At 49.4% G+C, this 15484-nt stretch overlaps 24 non-coding genes across 24 annotated transcripts; all 24 read right to left on the reverse strand.

Moving 5' to 3' along the window:
* Positions 1-1704: 1704 nt before the first annotated feature.
* Trnak-uuu lies at positions 1705-1777 on the reverse strand. Its single transcript has one exon. It is a non-coding gene; the product is annotated as a tRNA-Lys (tRNA).
* Positions 1778-2317: 540 nt separating this feature from the next.
* On the reverse strand, positions 2318-2390 carry Trnaf-gaa. The gene has a single exon. It is a non-coding gene; the product is annotated as a tRNA-Phe (tRNA).
* Positions 2391-2970: 580 nt separating this feature from the next.
* Trnas-uga lies at positions 2971-3052 on the reverse strand. Its single transcript has one exon. It is a non-coding gene; the product is annotated as a tRNA-Ser (tRNA).
* A 740-nt stretch (positions 3053-3792) lies between these two features.
* Trnas-cga lies at positions 3793-3874 on the reverse strand. Its single transcript has one exon. It is a non-coding gene; the product is annotated as a tRNA-Ser (tRNA).
* Positions 3875-4012: 138 nt separating this feature from the next.
* Trnai-uau lies at positions 4013-4085 on the reverse strand. The gene has a single exon. It is a non-coding gene; the product is annotated as a tRNA-Ile (tRNA).
* Positions 4086-4625: 540 nt separating this feature from the next.
* Positions 4626-4698, reverse strand: Trnaf-gaa. Its single transcript has one exon. It is a non-coding gene; the product is annotated as a tRNA-Phe (tRNA).
* Positions 4699-5278: 580 nt separating this feature from the next.
* Positions 5279-5360, reverse strand: Trnas-uga. The gene has a single exon. It is a non-coding gene; the product is annotated as a tRNA-Ser (tRNA).
* Positions 5361-6100: 740 nt separating this feature from the next.
* Positions 6101-6182, reverse strand: Trnas-cga. Its single transcript has one exon. It is a non-coding gene; the product is annotated as a tRNA-Ser (tRNA).
* Positions 6183-6320: 138 nt separating this feature from the next.
* Trnai-uau lies at positions 6321-6393 on the reverse strand. Its single transcript has one exon. It is a non-coding gene; the product is annotated as a tRNA-Ile (tRNA).
* A 540-nt stretch (positions 6394-6933) lies between these two features.
* Positions 6934-7006, reverse strand: Trnaf-gaa. Its single transcript has one exon. It is a non-coding gene; the product is annotated as a tRNA-Phe (tRNA).
* A 580-nt stretch (positions 7007-7586) lies between these two features.
* Trnas-uga lies at positions 7587-7668 on the reverse strand. Its single transcript has one exon. It is a non-coding gene; the product is annotated as a tRNA-Ser (tRNA).
* Positions 7669-8408: 740 nt separating this feature from the next.
* Positions 8409-8490, reverse strand: Trnas-cga. Its single transcript has one exon. It is a non-coding gene; the product is annotated as a tRNA-Ser (tRNA).
* A 138-nt stretch (positions 8491-8628) lies between these two features.
* On the reverse strand, positions 8629-8701 carry Trnai-uau. The gene has a single exon. It is a non-coding gene; the product is annotated as a tRNA-Ile (tRNA).
* Positions 8702-9241: 540 nt separating this feature from the next.
* Trnaf-gaa lies at positions 9242-9314 on the reverse strand. The gene has a single exon. It is a non-coding gene; the product is annotated as a tRNA-Phe (tRNA).
* A 580-nt stretch (positions 9315-9894) lies between these two features.
* On the reverse strand, positions 9895-9976 carry Trnas-uga. The gene has a single exon. It is a non-coding gene; the product is annotated as a tRNA-Ser (tRNA).
* A 740-nt stretch (positions 9977-10716) lies between these two features.
* Positions 10717-10798, reverse strand: Trnas-cga. Its single transcript has one exon. It is a non-coding gene; the product is annotated as a tRNA-Ser (tRNA).
* A 138-nt stretch (positions 10799-10936) lies between these two features.
* Positions 10937-11009, reverse strand: Trnai-uau. Its single transcript has one exon. It is a non-coding gene; the product is annotated as a tRNA-Ile (tRNA).
* Positions 11010-11549: 540 nt separating this feature from the next.
* On the reverse strand, positions 11550-11622 carry Trnaf-gaa. The gene has a single exon. It is a non-coding gene; the product is annotated as a tRNA-Phe (tRNA).
* Positions 11623-12202: 580 nt separating this feature from the next.
* Positions 12203-12284, reverse strand: Trnas-uga. Its single transcript has one exon. It is a non-coding gene; the product is annotated as a tRNA-Ser (tRNA).
* A 740-nt stretch (positions 12285-13024) lies between these two features.
* Trnas-cga lies at positions 13025-13106 on the reverse strand. The gene has a single exon. It is a non-coding gene; the product is annotated as a tRNA-Ser (tRNA).
* Positions 13107-13244: 138 nt separating this feature from the next.
* Positions 13245-13317, reverse strand: Trnai-uau. Its single transcript has one exon. It is a non-coding gene; the product is annotated as a tRNA-Ile (tRNA).
* Positions 13318-13857: 540 nt separating this feature from the next.
* Positions 13858-13930, reverse strand: Trnaf-gaa. Its single transcript has one exon. It is a non-coding gene; the product is annotated as a tRNA-Phe (tRNA).
* A 580-nt stretch (positions 13931-14510) lies between these two features.
* Trnas-uga lies at positions 14511-14592 on the reverse strand. Its single transcript has one exon. It is a non-coding gene; the product is annotated as a tRNA-Ser (tRNA).
* A 740-nt stretch (positions 14593-15332) lies between these two features.
* Trnas-cga lies at positions 15333-15414 on the reverse strand. Its single transcript has one exon. It is a non-coding gene; the product is annotated as a tRNA-Ser (tRNA).
* Between the last annotated feature and the right edge of the window lie 70 nt (positions 15415-15484).

Here is a 15484-nt window from a genome sequence, read left to right on the forward strand (position 1 = left end):
ACATGTCTTCATCGTCCGCCCAGGAGAGCGGCGTAGGATTGGTCGTGTCTCCGTCCGACAGACTGCCGCCGGTAGGGTCAGCCGACGCGGTTTTCCTGGACGCGCGAGTCTGCGAATTGCGCTGTTTACGAGATTCCGTGTCAGGACTAATCTTTTTCGAAGGGGGCGAAATTTCCCGGCCGCCGGTACCCTTTCCTAGCATACCCTTAAGTTTCCGACTTTGTTCTCGCACACGTTTTTCTCGTTGCGTGGCAAAGTCAGTATCCTGCAACTTGGTCTTTACGTTCCGTACGGAGGCAACAGAGTGCTGTTCTACATCCATAACCAAGTTCTCCGCGTGAGGCGGAGAAAGGTGCAAGGTATCCGCTGGAGCAGTAATGTTACTGGGGGATGGGTTGGAGTCCGCGACCTTGTCAGGAGTGGCAGTAAGTGCACAATCCCCAGCAGGGATGTCCGACACAACAGGCACTGAAGTAGCAACATCACATGGGGAGGACGTTTGACACTGTAGAACCGTTGAGGCAGGCGCGGTGTCGCAAACGGCGACAGTAATAGCACCTGATTCCGGAATGCTCTGAACACGTTCATGAACAAGTGAAGTCGCGGAAGTCGTCTCCTGCAACGGAGCAGAACGGTTGGTCGGACGACATTCAGTGCTAACGTCAGGGACATTGTCAACAACAGGCGTATGTGGAACAACAGTTACACTAGGAAGAATAGACACACCCGCAACAACCGGTTCACGAGCTAAAGAGTCAGCCGGTGGCGGAGAACCTCTAAGAAGGGCACCTGCGTAACTACCTGAGTTTTCTAGGGGCAACTGCACAGGGCGCCGACGGGGACAAGAATTCCGCATATGTTCAGTAGAATGACAGAGAGAACACGTTGGAGGTTGGCCGGTGTAGGAGACGAAAGCCCTATGGCCGCCTATGATAACGAAGGACGGAATGTGTTTCTTTAAGTCCATCCGCACAGTACGGACGCCATTATCACATTGATAAACATACGCGGACGACCAATAATCTTTAGTGACAGCAAAGATAGTCCCATATAAACTTAATGCACGGCGAATTTCATCCAAGGGCACTTCAAAAGGCAGATGGAAAACCTTCACATTTCGTACACCATAACCGGCATGTAGAACCTGCACGTCACTAATAGTCCCATCAGCATGTTTAAACTTCCGAACCCCGCCATTGACGGCCACCAAACGCTCACATAGTTCACTATCAAGGAGTTTCAAGAACACGGAATTAACAATAAAATCTAAATGAACACCGTCAAGCAAAGCTGGGTCTATTTGCAATTCCGATCGGATCCAATGATGTATTTCAAAAGCCGTGGGACGCGGAAATTCGCGATCAAACAACAACTGAATAGTATTGGACCGGTTGTACGACACCATTTTCCACAATAAATCCTTGAAAAACTTACAAAAAGAGAAGAAACACGCTGAGTATAGACACCAGGCCGCTGCAAACCACGACGACCAACGATGTAAACACAGCTGCTAGCGGAGCTCGCGACGGGCACGTCCGCTCGCCGCAACCACTCGGCCACGACTGCCGTTAGCGCGGTGTTCTCCGGACACATGCAACTGCTACCGTTTAAAGCACTGTGGTGTCAGAAAACGGCGTAGCTGCATTATTTTCTGTAGCGTCTCCACCGCTACCAGACGAATCGCTACCAAAGTATTAAAATTTCCGCCTGGACAGGGACTTGAAACCTGGGCCCTTAGGTTAAAAGCCTAATGCTCTACCGACTGAGCTATCCGGGCTCACATGAGGCTGCAAAACCTCCCACGACGCACAACTATACATTGACTCATGTCCTTTACTGTTGTGCAATCGCTGTATGGGGCCGTTAACAAATAAAACGTCGCCTAAATGCTGTCTACAAACTTATCGCGCTAAGCTCGTAACACACTATCGAAGACTGCTGGCACATGATGCAACAACAAATTGCACCAGTTGTTACGTCTCATACGTTGGAGCAGAGAATTTACGTGTTTTGTCGACACTCAGTGGGCAATTGGAAAATTCACAAGCATTTCGAATGCAATGTTTCCCACGCTTTCGCTCATTTCACGGTTCCGTTGAAGACGTTCTTCACCACCTGACACAGAAAAAGGAATGCAGTCGGTAGGATATTTTTAATTCTTTTGCTTCTAGGGGAGTTAGTTGTCTAGTGAGTTCCTCTTATGGCATGCACTAGACAACCAGAACAGCTACAGGAGAGAGTCATTTTTGTTGTCAGCGGTAGTTGCATTATCACAAACGCAGAGTAATTCCATTGGCGTCGCATCAAAACGAATCCCTGCCGAAACCCGGGATCGAACCAGGGACCTTTAGATCTTCAGTCTAACGCTCTCCCAACTGAGCTATTTCGGCTGACGTTGAAGGTTGTCATTTGCATGTGTTCATTAAACTCTGCCTCGTTGCCAATTTCACAGTCACCTTCGTCTGATAAGACACAGGGGCGCTGAAAGGCGAGCAGCCGATGCAGTGAAGTTACACACACATTTCTTCTTCTTCCGTCATCGTAACAAGCAAACATGTCGACTCGATTCGTGTAATATTGACTTCGCTGACGCTAGAAAACCCGTGCTATATCGATGCCAGGGGCAACTCGTGTGCGGAGAACGAGACACAAGAAGGAGTGAGTCTCTCCACCGTATGAGTGGCAGTATCTAGCAGATACACACGGTAAAACATTCGACTTGCGTTAGCTCACACGTCATCGTCTGCAAGCTAAAGTGGACACATCTGCACTGCCCAGTGAGGCGACACTTGTACTAACACCTGGTGGACGCCTGTGAGACGCGGAGATGAGCTGCGGCTTCTGGGCGCGACTGTAGCGCTGCGCCCTGGATCAAATAGCACTGCACATTGCTGGTGACCCACGTGTTTAGTAGTGACGCAACTGCTAGGATGCAGCTGAACGTACGCCATTTGAGAGCGAGAAAATTTTCGCAGTAGGCAGGACTCGAACCTACGCTCCCAGAGGGAATCTGATTTCAAATCAGACGCCTTAACCACTCGGCCACGACTGCCGGTGGCGGAAGCGACTCCCGACAACTGAAACCGCCATCTTTAGAAGCAATCTGGTGGCAGAAAACGGCGTGGCCTCACTCTTTCCTGTACAGTTTCCATTAGCCGTTACGAAAGTGTATTAATTTTCGCCCAGACAGGGACTTGAACACAGGTGTATTAATTTTCGCCCAGACAGGGACTTGAACCCAGGACCCTTTGGTTGAAAACCTAACGCTCTACCGACTCAGCTATGCGGACCCACGCACGAGCATTTTCGTACAGCTGCGTGGTGTGCGAGTGATTCGCATGTCGTAATTACTGGCTTACGGCTCCAATGGCGACTTCACCGACTTCCCACTGACGCACCGCTGACGCTAGTTTTCTGTCGTCTTAAAACGATGGACATACCTCCAAGCAGCTGCGAGATCTTAAGAAAAGAAACGCTGCACCACTGCTTTTGCCGCACTCGAGTGATTGAAATTGCGATTCTTAAAAAGAAAATGAGATGTTCGCTGTGTCCATCACTTTCGAGCACATCTGTGTACTCACGATCTCAGCGACGGCTTTCTGCAGTCCCAGCGTCAGTGTCAGTGTGAGGTGAACCGATAGCCAGAGTAAGCAGCGGTCGTCGCGAAAACTCAGTATTCTTAAAACGGAAATTTTCGTCTTGTTGAGAATGGCGTCACTGGTTTGCACCCGCATTCGCCCACACATGTCACATGTGTGCGAAAATGTTTGCTCCTCTTTACGCAAAATCGCACGCAGCCGATAGGATTCGAACCTACGCTCCCAGAGGGAATCTGATTTCGAGTCAGACGCCTTAACCACTCGGCCACGACTGCCGTTAGCGCGGTGTTCTCCGGACACATGCAACTGCTACCGTTTAAAGCACTGTGGTGTCAGAAAACGGCGTAGCTGCATTATTTTCTGTAGCGTCTCCACCGCTACCAGACGAATCGCTACCAAAGTATTAAAATTTCCGCCTGGACAGGGACTTGAAACCTGGGCCCTTAGGTTATAAGCCTAATGCTCTACCGACTGAGCTATCTGGGCTCACACGAGGCTGCAAAACCTCCCACGACGCACAACTATACATTGACTCATGTCCTTTACTGTTGTGCAATCGCTGTATGGGGCCGTTAACAAATAAAACGTCGCCTAAATGCTGTCTACAAACTTATCGCGCTAAGCTCGTAACACACTATCGAAGACTGCTGGCACATGATGCAACAACAAATTGCACCAGTTGTTACGTCTCATACGTTGGAGCAGAGAATTTACGTGTTTTGTCGACACTCACTGGGCAATTGGAAAATTCACAAGCATTTCGAATGCAATGTCTCTCACGCTTTCGCTCATTTCACGGTTCCGTTGAAGACGTTCTTCACCACCTGATACAGAAAAAGGAATGCAGTCGGTAGGATATTTTTAATTCTTTTGCTTCTAGGGGAGTTAGTTGTCTAGTGAGTTCCTCTTATGGCATGCACTAGACAACCAGAACAGCTACAGGAGAGAGTCATTTTTGTTGTCAGCGGTAGTTGCATTATCACAAACGCAGAGTAATTCCATTGGCGTCGCATCAAAACGAATCCCTGCCGAAACCCGGGATCGAACCAGGGACCTTTAGATCTTCAGTCTAACGCTCTCCCAACTGAGCTATTTCGGCTGACGTTGAAGGTTGTCATTTGCATGTGTTCATTAAACTCTGCCTCGTTGCCAATTTCACAGTCACCTTCGTCTGATAAGACACAGGGGCGCTGAAAGGCGAGCAGCCGATGCAGTGAAGTTACACACACATTTCTTCTTCTTCCGTCATCGTAACAAGCAAACATGTCGACTCGATTCGTGTAATATTGACTTCGCTGACGCTAGAAAACCCGTGCTATATCGATGCCAGGGGCAACTCGTGTGCGGAGAACGAGACACAAGAAGGAGTGAGTCTCTCCACCGTATGAGTGGCAGTATCTAGCAGATACACACGGTAAAACATTCGACTTGCGTTAGCTCACACGTCATCGTCTGCAAGCTAAAGTGGACACATCTGCACTGCCCAGTGAGGCGACACTTGTACTAACACCTGGTGGACGCCTGTGAGACGCGGAGATGAGCTGCGGCTTCTGGGCGCGACTGTAGCGCTGCGCCCTGGATCAAATAGCACTGCACATTGCTGGTGACCCACGTGTTTAGTAGTGACGCAACTGCTAGGATGCAGCTGAACGTACGCCATTTGAGAGCGAGAAAATTTTCGCAGTAGGCAGGACTCGAACCTACGCTCCCAGAGGGAATCTGATTTCAAATCAGACGCCTTAACCACTCGGCCACGACTGCCGGTGGCGGAAGCGACTCCCGACAACTGAAACCGCCATCTTTAGAAGCAATCTGGTGGCAGAAAACGGCGTGGCCTCACTCTTTCCTGTACAGTTTCCATTAGCCGTTACGAAAGTGTATTAATTTTCGCCCAGACAGGGACTTGAACACAGGTGTATTAATTTTCGCCCAGACAGGGACTTGAACCCAGGACCCTTTGGTTGAAAACCTAACGCTCTACCGACTCAGCTATGCGGACCCACGCACGAGCATTTTCGTACAGCTGCGTGGTGTGCGAGTGATTCGCATGTCGTAATTACTGGCTTACGGCTCCAATGGCGACTTCACCGACTTCCCACTGACGCACCGCTGACGCTAGTTTTCTGTCGTCTTAAAACGATGGACATACCTCCAAGCAGCTGCGAGATCTTAAGAAAAGAAACGCTGCACCACTGCTTTTGCCGCACTCGAGTGATTGAAATTGCGATTCTTAAAAAGAAAATGAGATGTTCGCTGTGTCCATCACTTTCGAGCACATCTGTGTACTCACGATCTCAGCGACGGCTTTCTGCAGTCCCAGCGTCAGTGTCAGTGTGAGGTGAACCGATAGCCAGAGTAAGCAGCGGTCGTCGCGAAAACTCAGTATTCTTAAAACGGAAATTTTCGTCTTGTTGAGAATGGCGTCACTGGTTTGCACCCGCATTCGCCCACACATGTCACATGTGTGCGAAAATGTTTGCTCCTCTTTACGCAAAATCGCACGCAGCCGATAGGATTCGAACCTACGCTCCCAGAGGGAATCTGATTTCGAGTCAGACGCCTTAACCACTCGGCCACGACTGCCGTTAGCGCGGTGTTCTCCGGACACATGCAACTGCTACCGTTTAAAGCACTGTGGTGTCAGAAAACGGCGTAGCTGCATTATTTTCTGTAGCGTCTCCACCGCTACCAGACGAATCGCTACCAAAGTATTAAAATTTCCGCCTGGACAGGGACTTGAAACCTGGGCCCTTAGGTTATAAGCCTAATGCTCTACCGACTGAGCTATCTGGGCTCACACGAGGCTGCAAAACCTCCCACGACGCACAACTATACATTGACTCATGTCCTTTACTGTTGTGCAATCGCTGTATGGGGCCGTTAACAAATAAAACGTCGCCTAAATGCTGTCTACAAACTTATCGCGCTAAGCTCGTAACACACTATCGAAGACTGCTGGCACATGATGCAACAACAAATTGCACCAGTTGTTACGTCTCATACGTTGGAGCAGAGAATTTACGTGTTTTGTCGACACTCACTGGGCAATTGGAAAATTCACAAGCATTTCGAATGCAATGTCTCTCACGCTTTCGCTCATTTCACGGTTCCGTTGAAGACGTTCTTCACCACCTGATACAGAAAAAGGAATGCAGTCGGTAGGATATTTTTAATTCTTTTGCTTCTAGGGGAGTTAGTTGTCTAGTGAGTTCCTCTTATGGCATGCACTAGACAACCAGAACAGCTACAGGAGAGAGTCATTTTTGTTGTCAGCGGTAGTTGCATTATCACAAACGCAGAGTAATTCCATTGGCGTCGCATCAAAACGAATCCCTGCCGAAACCCGGGATCGAACCAGGGACCTTTAGATCTTCAGTCTAACGCTCTCCCAACTGAGCTATTTCGGCTGACGTTGAAGGTTGTCATTTGCATGTGTTCATTAAACTCTGCCTCGTTGCCAATTTCACAGTCACCTTCGTCTGATAAGACACAGGGGCGCTGAAAGGCGAGCAGCCGATGCAGTGAAGTTACACACACATTTCTTCTTCTTCCGTCATCGTAACAAGCAAACATGTCGACTCGATTCGTGTAATATTGACTTCGCTGACGCTAGAAAACCCGTGCTATATCGATGCCAGGGGCAACTCGTGTGCGGAGAACGAGACACAAGAAGGAGTGAGTCTCTCCACCGTATGAGTGGCAGTATCTAGCAGATACACACGGTAAAACATTCGACTTGCGTTAGCTCACACGTCATCGTCTGCAAGCTAAAGTGGACACATCTGCACTGCCCAGTGAGGCGACACTTGTACTAACACCTGGTGGACGCCTGTGAGACGCGGAGATGAGCTGCGGCTTCTGGGCGCGACTGTAGCGCTGCGCCCTGGATCAAATAGCACTGCACATTGCTGGTGACCCACGTGTTTAGTAGTGACGCAACTGCTAGGATGCAGCTGAACGTACGCCATTTGAGAGCGAGAAAATTTTCGCAGTAGGCAGGACTCGAACCTACGCTCCCAGAGGGAATCTGATTTCAAATCAGACGCCTTAACCACTCGGCCACGACTGCCGGTGGCGGAAGCGACTCCCGACAACTGAAACCGCCATCTTTAGAAGCAATCTGGTGGCAGAAAACGGCGTGGCCTCACTCTTTCCTGTACAGTTTCCATTAGCCGTTACGAAAGTGTATTAATTTTCGCCCAGACAGGGACTTGAACACAGGTGTATTAATTTTCGCCCAGACAGGGACTTGAACCCAGGACCCTTTGGTTGAAAACCTAACGCTCTACCGACTCAGCTATGCGGACCCACGCACGAGCATTTTCGTACAGCTGCGTGGTGTGCGAGTGATTCGCATGTCGTAATTACTGGCTTACGGCTCCAATGGCGACTTCACCGACTTCCCACTGACGCACCGCTGACGCTAGTTTTCTGTCGTCTTAAAACGATGGACATACCTCCAAGCAGCTGCGAGATCTTAAGAAAAGAAACGCTGCACCACTGCTTTTGCCGCACTCGAGTGATTGAAATTGCGATTCTTAAAAAGAAAATGAGATGTTCGCTGTGTCCATCACTTTCGAGCACATCTGTGTACTCACGATCTCAGCGACGGCTTTCTGCAGTCCCAGCGTCAGTGTCAGTGTGAGGTGAACCGATAGCCAGAGTAAGCAGCGGTCGTCGCGAAAACTCAGTATTCTTAAAACGGAAATTTTCGTCTTGTTGAGAATGGCGTCACTGGTTTGCACCCGCATTCGCCCACACATGTCACATGTGTGCGAAAATGTTTGCTCCTCTTTACGCAAAATCGCACGCAGCCGATAGGATTCGAACCTACGCTCCCAGAGGGAATCTGATTTCGAGTCAGACGCCTTAACCACTCGGCCACGACTGCCGTTAGCGCGGTGTTCTCCGGACACATGCAACTGCTACCGTTTAAAGCACTGTGGTGTCAGAAAACGGCGTAGCTGCATTATTTTCTGTAGCGTCTCCACCGCTACCAGACGAATCGCTACCAAAGTATTAAAATTTCCGCCTGGACAGGGACTTGAAACCTGGGCCCTTAGGTTATAAGCCTAATGCTCTACCGACTGAGCTATCTGGGCTCACACGAGGCTGCAAAACCTCCCACGACGCACAACTATACATTGACTCATGTCCTTTACTGTTGTGCAATCGCTGTATGGGGCCGTTAACAAATAAAACGTCGCCTAAATGCTGTCTACAAACTTATCGCGCTAAGCTCGTAACACACTATCGAAGACTGCTGGCACATGATGCAACAACAAATTGCACCAGTTGTTACGTCTCATACGTTGGAGCAGAGAATTTACGTGTTTTGTCGACACTCACTGGGCAATTGGAAAATTCACAAGCATTTCGAATGCAATGTCTCTCACGCTTTCGCTCATTTCACGGTTCCGTTGAAGACGTTCTTCACCACCTGATACAGAAAAAGGAATGCAGTCGGTAGGATATTTTTAATTCTTTTGCTTCTAGGGGAGTTAGTTGTCTAGTGAGTTCCTCTTATGGCATGCACTAGACAACCAGAACAGCTACAGGAGAGAGTCATTTTTGTTGTCAGCGGTAGTTGCATTATCACAAACGCAGAGTAATTCCATTGGCGTCGCATCAAAACGAATCCCTGCCGAAACCCGGGATCGAACCAGGGACCTTTAGATCTTCAGTCTAACGCTCTCCCAACTGAGCTATTTCGGCTGACGTTGAAGGTTGTCATTTGCATGTGTTCATTAAACTCTGCCTCGTTGCCAATTTCACAGTCACCTTCGTCTGATAAGACACAGGGGCGCTGAAAGGCGAGCAGCCGATGCAGTGAAGTTACACACACATTTCTTCTTCTTCCGTCATCGTAACAAGCAAACATGTCGACTCGATTCGTGTAATATTGACTTCGCTGACGCTAGAAAACCCGTGCTATATCGATGCCAGGGGCAACTCGTGTGCGGAGAACGAGACACAAGAAGGAGTGAGTCTCTCCACCGTATGAGTGGCAGTATCTAGCAGATACACACGGTAAAACATTCGACTTGCGTTAGCTCACACGTCATCGTCTGCAAGCTAAAGTGGACACATCTGCACTGCCCAGTGAGGCGACACTTGTACTAACACCTGGTGGACGCCTGTGAGACGCGGAGATGAGCTGCGGCTTCTGGGCGCGACTGTAGCGCTGCGCCCTGGATCAAATAGCACTGCACATTGCTGGTGACCCACGTGTTTAGTAGTGACGCAACTGCTAGGATGCAGCTGAACGTACGCCATTTGAGAGCGAGAAAATTTTCGCAGTAGGCAGGACTCGAACCTACGCTCCCAGAGGGAATCTGATTTCAAATCAGACGCCTTAACCACTCGGCCACGACTGCCGGTGGCGGAAGCGACTCCCGACAACTGAAACCGCCATCTTTAGAAGCAATCTGGTGGCAGAAAACGGCGTGGCCTCACTCTTTCCTGTACAGTTTCCATTAGCCGTTACGAAAGTGTATTAATTTTCGCCCAGACAGGGACTTGAACACAGGTGTATTAATTTTCGCCCAGACAGGGACTTGAACCCAGGACCCTTTGGTTGAAAACCTAACGCTCTACCGACTCAGCTATGCGGACCCACGCACGAGCATTTTCGTACAGCTGCGTGGTGTGCGAGTGATTCGCATGTCGTAATTACTGGCTTACGGCTCCAATGGCGACTTCACCGACTTCCCACTGACGCACCGCTGACGCTAGTTTTCTGTCGTCTTAAAACGATGGACATACCTCCAAGCAGCTGCGAGATCTTAAGAAAAGAAACGCTGCACCACTGCTTTTGCCGCACTCGAGTGATTGAAATTGCGATTCTTAAAAAGAAAATGAGATGTTCGCTGTGTCCATCACTTTCGAGCACATCTGTGTACTCACGATCTCAGCGACGGCTTTCTGCAGTCCCAGCGTCAGTGTCAGTGTGAGGTGAACCGATAGCCAGAGTAAGCAGCGGTCGTCGCGAAAACTCAGTATTCTTAAAACGGAAATTTTCGTCTTGTTGAGAATGGCGTCACTGGTTTGCACCCGCATTCGCCCACACATGTCACATGTGTGCGAAAATGTTTGCTCCTCTTTACGCAAAATCGCACGCAGCCGATAGGATTCGAACCTACGCTCCCAGAGGGAATCTGATTTCGAGTCAGACGCCTTAACCACTCGGCCACGACTGCCGTTAGCGCGGTGTTCTCCGGACACATGCAACTGCTACCGTTTAAAGCACTGTGGTGTCAGAAAACGGCGTAGCTGCATTATTTTCTGTAGCGTCTCCACCGCTACCAGACGAATCGCTACCAAAGTATTAAAATTTCCGCCTGGACAGGGACTTGAAACCTGGGCCCTTAGGTTATAAGCCTAATGCTCTACCGACTGAGCTATCTGGGCTCACACGAGGCTGCAAAACCTCCCACGACGCACAACTATACATTGACTCATGTCCTTTACTGTTGTGCAATCGCTGTATGGGGCCGTTAACAAATAAAACGTCGCCTAAATGCTGTCTACAAACTTATCGCGCTAAGCTCGTAACACACTATCGAAGACTGCTGGCACATGATGCAACAACAAATTGCACCAGTTGTTACGTCTCATACGTTGGAGCAGAGAATTTACGTGTTTTGTCGACACTCACTGGGCAATTGGAAAATTCACAAGCATTTCGAATGCAATGTCTCTCACGCTTTCGCTCATTTCACGGTTCCGTTGAAGACGTTCTTCACCACCTGATACAGAAAAAGGAATGCAGTCGGTAGGATATTTTTAATTCTTTTGCTTCTAGGGGAGTTAGTTGTCTAGTGAGTTCCTCTTATGGCATGCACTAGACAACCAGAACAGCTACAGGAGAGAGTCATTTTTGTTGTCAGCGGTAGTTGCATTATCACAAACGCAGAGTAATTCCATTGGCGTCGCATCAAAACGAATCCCTGCCGAAACCCGGGATCGAACCAGGGACCTTTAGATCTTCAGTCTAACGCTCTCCCAACTGAGCTATTTCGGCTGACGTTGAAGGTTGTCATTTGCATGTGTTCATTAAACTCTGCCTCGTTGCCAATTTCACAGTCACCTTCGTCTGATAAGACACAGGGGCGCTGAAAGGCGAGCAGCCGATGCAGTGAAGTTACACACACATTTCTTCTTCTTCCGTCATCGTAACAAGCAAACATGTCGACTCGATTCGTGTAATATTGACTTCGCTGACGCTAGAAAACCCGTGCTATATCGATGCCAGGGGCAACTCGTGTGCGGAGAACGAGACACAAGAAGGAGTGAGTCTCTCCACCGTATGAGTGGCAGTATCTAGCAGATACACACGGTAAAACATTCGACTTGCGTTAGCTCACACGTCATCGTCTGCAAGCTAAAGTGGACACATCTGCACTGCCCAGTGAGGCGACACTTGTACTAACACCTGGTGGACGCCTGTGAGACGCGGAGATGAGCTGCGGCTTCTGGGCGCGACTGTAGCGCTGCGCCCTGGATCAAATAGCACTGCACATTGCTGGTGACCCACGTGTTTAGTAGTGACGCAACTGCTAGGATGCAGCTGAACGTACGCCATTTGAGAGCGAGAAAATTTTCGCAGTAGGCAGGACTCGAACCTACGCTCCCAGAGGGAATCTGATTTCAAATCAGACGCCTTAACCACTCGGCCACGACTGCCGGTGGCGGAAGCGACTCCCGACAACTGAAACCGCCATCTTTAGAAGCAATCTGGTGGCAGAAAACGGCGTGGCCTCACTCTTTCCTGTACAGTTTCCATTAGCCGTTACGAAAGTGTATTAATTTTCGCCCAGACAGGGACTTGAACACAGGTGTATTAATTTTCGCCCAGACAGGGACTTGAACCCAGGACCCTTTGGTTGAAAACCTAACGCTCTACCGACTCAGCTATGCGGACCCACGCACGAGCATTTTCGTACAGCTGCGTGGTGTGCGAGTGATTCGCATGTCGTAATTACTGGCTTACGGCTCCAATGGCGACTTCACCGACTTCCCACTGACGCACCGCTGACGCTAGTTTTCTGTCGTCTTAAAACGATGGACATACCTCCAAGCAGCTGCGAGATCTTAAGAAAAGAAACGCTGCACCACTGCTTTTGCCGCACTCGAGTGATTGAAATTGCGATTCTTAAAAAGAAAATGAGATGTTCGCTGTGTCCATCACTTTCGAGCACATCTGTGTACTCACGATCTCAGCGACGGCTTTCTGCAGTCCCAGCGTCAGTGTCAGTGTGAGGTGAACCGATAGCCAGAGTAAGCAGCGGTCGTCGCGAAAACTCAGTATTCTTAAAACGGAAATTTTCGTCTTGTTGAGAATGGCGTCACTGGTTTGCACCCGCATTCGCCCACACATGTCACATGTGTGCGAAAATGTTTGCTCCTCTTTACGCAAAATCGCACGTAGCCGATAGGATTCGAACCTACGCTCCCAGAGGGAATCTGATTTCGAGTCAGACGCCTTAACCACTCGGCCACGACTGCCGTTAGCGCGGTGTTCTCCGGACACATGCAACTGCTACCGTTTAAAGCACTGTGGTGTCAGAAAACGGCGTAGCTGCATTATTTTCTGTAGCGTCTCCACCGCTACCAGACGAATCGCTACCAAAGTATTAAAATTTCCGCCTGGACAGGGACTTGAAACCTGGGCCCTTAGGTTATAAGCCTAATGCTCTACCGACTGAGCTATCTGGGCTCACACGAGGCTGCAAAACCTCCCACGACGCACAACTATACATTGACTCATGTCCTTTACTGTTGTGCAATCGCTGTATGGGGCCGTTAACAAATAAAACGTCGCCTAAATGCTGTCTACAAACTTATCGCGCTAAGCTCGTAACACACTATCGAAGACTGCTGGCACATGATGCAACAACAAATTGCACCAGTTGTTACGTCTCATACGTTGGAGCAGAGAATTTACGTGTTTTGTCGACACTCACTGGGCAATTGGAAAATTCACAAGCATTTCGAATGCAATGTCTCTCACGCTTTCGCTCATTTCACGGTTCCGTTGAAGACGTTCTTCACCACCTGATACAGAAAAAGGAATGCAGTCGGTAGGATATTTTTAATTCTTTTGCTTCTAGGGGAGTTAGTTGTCTAGTGAGTTCCTCTTATGGCATGCACTAGACAACCAGAACAGCTACAGGAGAGAGTCATTTTTGTTGTCAGCGGTAGTTGCATTATCACAAACGCAGAGTAATTCCATTGGCGTCGCATCAAAACGAATCCCTGCCGAAACCCGGGATCGAACCAGGGACCTTTAGATCTTCAGTCTAACGCTCTCCCAACTGAGCTATTTCGGCTGACGTTGAAGGTTGTCATTTGCATGTGTTCATTAAACTCTGCCTCGTTGCCAATTTCACAGTCACCTTCGTCTGATAAGACACAGGGGCGCTGAAAGGCGAGCAGCCGATGCAGTGAAGTTACACACACATTTCTTCTTCTTCCGTCATCGTAACAAGCAAACATGTCGACTCGATTCGTGTAATATTGACTTCGCTGACGCTAGAAAACCCGTGCTATATCGATGCCAGGGGCAACTCGTGTGCGGAGAACGAGACACAAGAAGGAGTGAGTCTCTCCACCGTATGAGTGGCAGTATCTAGCAGATACACACGGTAAAACATTCGACTTGCGTTAGCTCACACGTCATCGTCTGCAAGCTAAAGTGGACACATCTGCACTGCCCAGTGAGGCGACACTTGTACTAACACCTGGTGGACGCCTGTGAGACGCGGAGATGAGCTGCGGCTTCTGGGCGCGACTGTAGCGCTGCGCCCTGGATCAAATAGCACTGCACATTGCTGGTGACCCACGTGTTTAGTAGTGACGCAACTGCTAGGATGCAGCTGAACGTACGCCATTTGAGAGCGAGAAAATTTTCGCAGTAGGCAGGACTCGAACCTACGCTCCCAGAGGGAATCTGATTTCAAATCAGACGCCTTAACCACTCGGCCACGACTGCCGGTGGCGGAAGCGACTCCCGACAACTGAAACCGCCATCTTTAGAAGCAATCTGGTGGCAGAAAACGGCGTGGCCTCACTCTTTCCTGTACAGTTTCCATTAGCCGTTACGAAAGTGTATTAATTTTCGCCCAGACAGGGACTTGAACACAGGTGTATTAATTTTCGCCCAGACAGGGACTTGAACCCAGGACCCTTTGGTTGAAAACCTAACGCTCTACCGACTCAGCTATGCGGACCCACGCACGAGCATTTTCGTACAGCTGCGTGGTGTGCGAGTGATTCGCATGTCGTAATTACTGGCTTACGGCTCCAATGGCGACTTCACCGACTTCCCACTGACGCACCGCTGACGCTAGTTTTCTGTCGTCTTAAAACGATGGACATACCTCCAAGCAGCTGCGAGATCTTAAGAAAAGAAACGCTGCACCACTGCTTTTGCCGCACTCGAGTGATTGAAATTGCGATTCTTAAAAAGAAAATGAGATGTTCGCTGTGTCCATCACTTTCGAGCACATCTGTGTACTCACGATCTCAGCGACGGCTTTCTGCAGTCCCAGCGTCAGTGTCAGTGTGAGGTGAACCGATAGCCAGAGTAAGCAGCGGTCGTCGCGAAAACTCAGTATTCTTAAAACGGAAATTTTCGTCTTGTTGAGAATGGCGTCACTGGTTTGCACCCGCATTCGCCCACACATGTCACATGTGTGCGAAAATGTTTGCTCCTCTTTACGCAAAATCGCACGTAGCCGATAGGATTCGAACCTACGCTCCCAGAGGGAATCTGATTTCGAGTCAGACGCCTTAACCACTCGGCCACGACTGCCGTTAGCGCGGTGTTCTCCGGACACATGCAACTGCTACCGTTTAAAGCACTGTGGTGTCAGAAAACGGCG

This window comes from Schistocerca americana, unplaced genomic scaffold (assembly GCF_021461395.2).
Source record: "Schistocerca americana isolate TAMUIC-IGC-003095 unplaced genomic scaffold, iqSchAmer2.1 HiC_scaffold_479, whole genome shotgun sequence".
In the NCBI taxonomy this organism is placed as follows: Eukaryota; Metazoa; Arthropoda; class Insecta; order Orthoptera; family Acrididae; genus Schistocerca; species Schistocerca americana.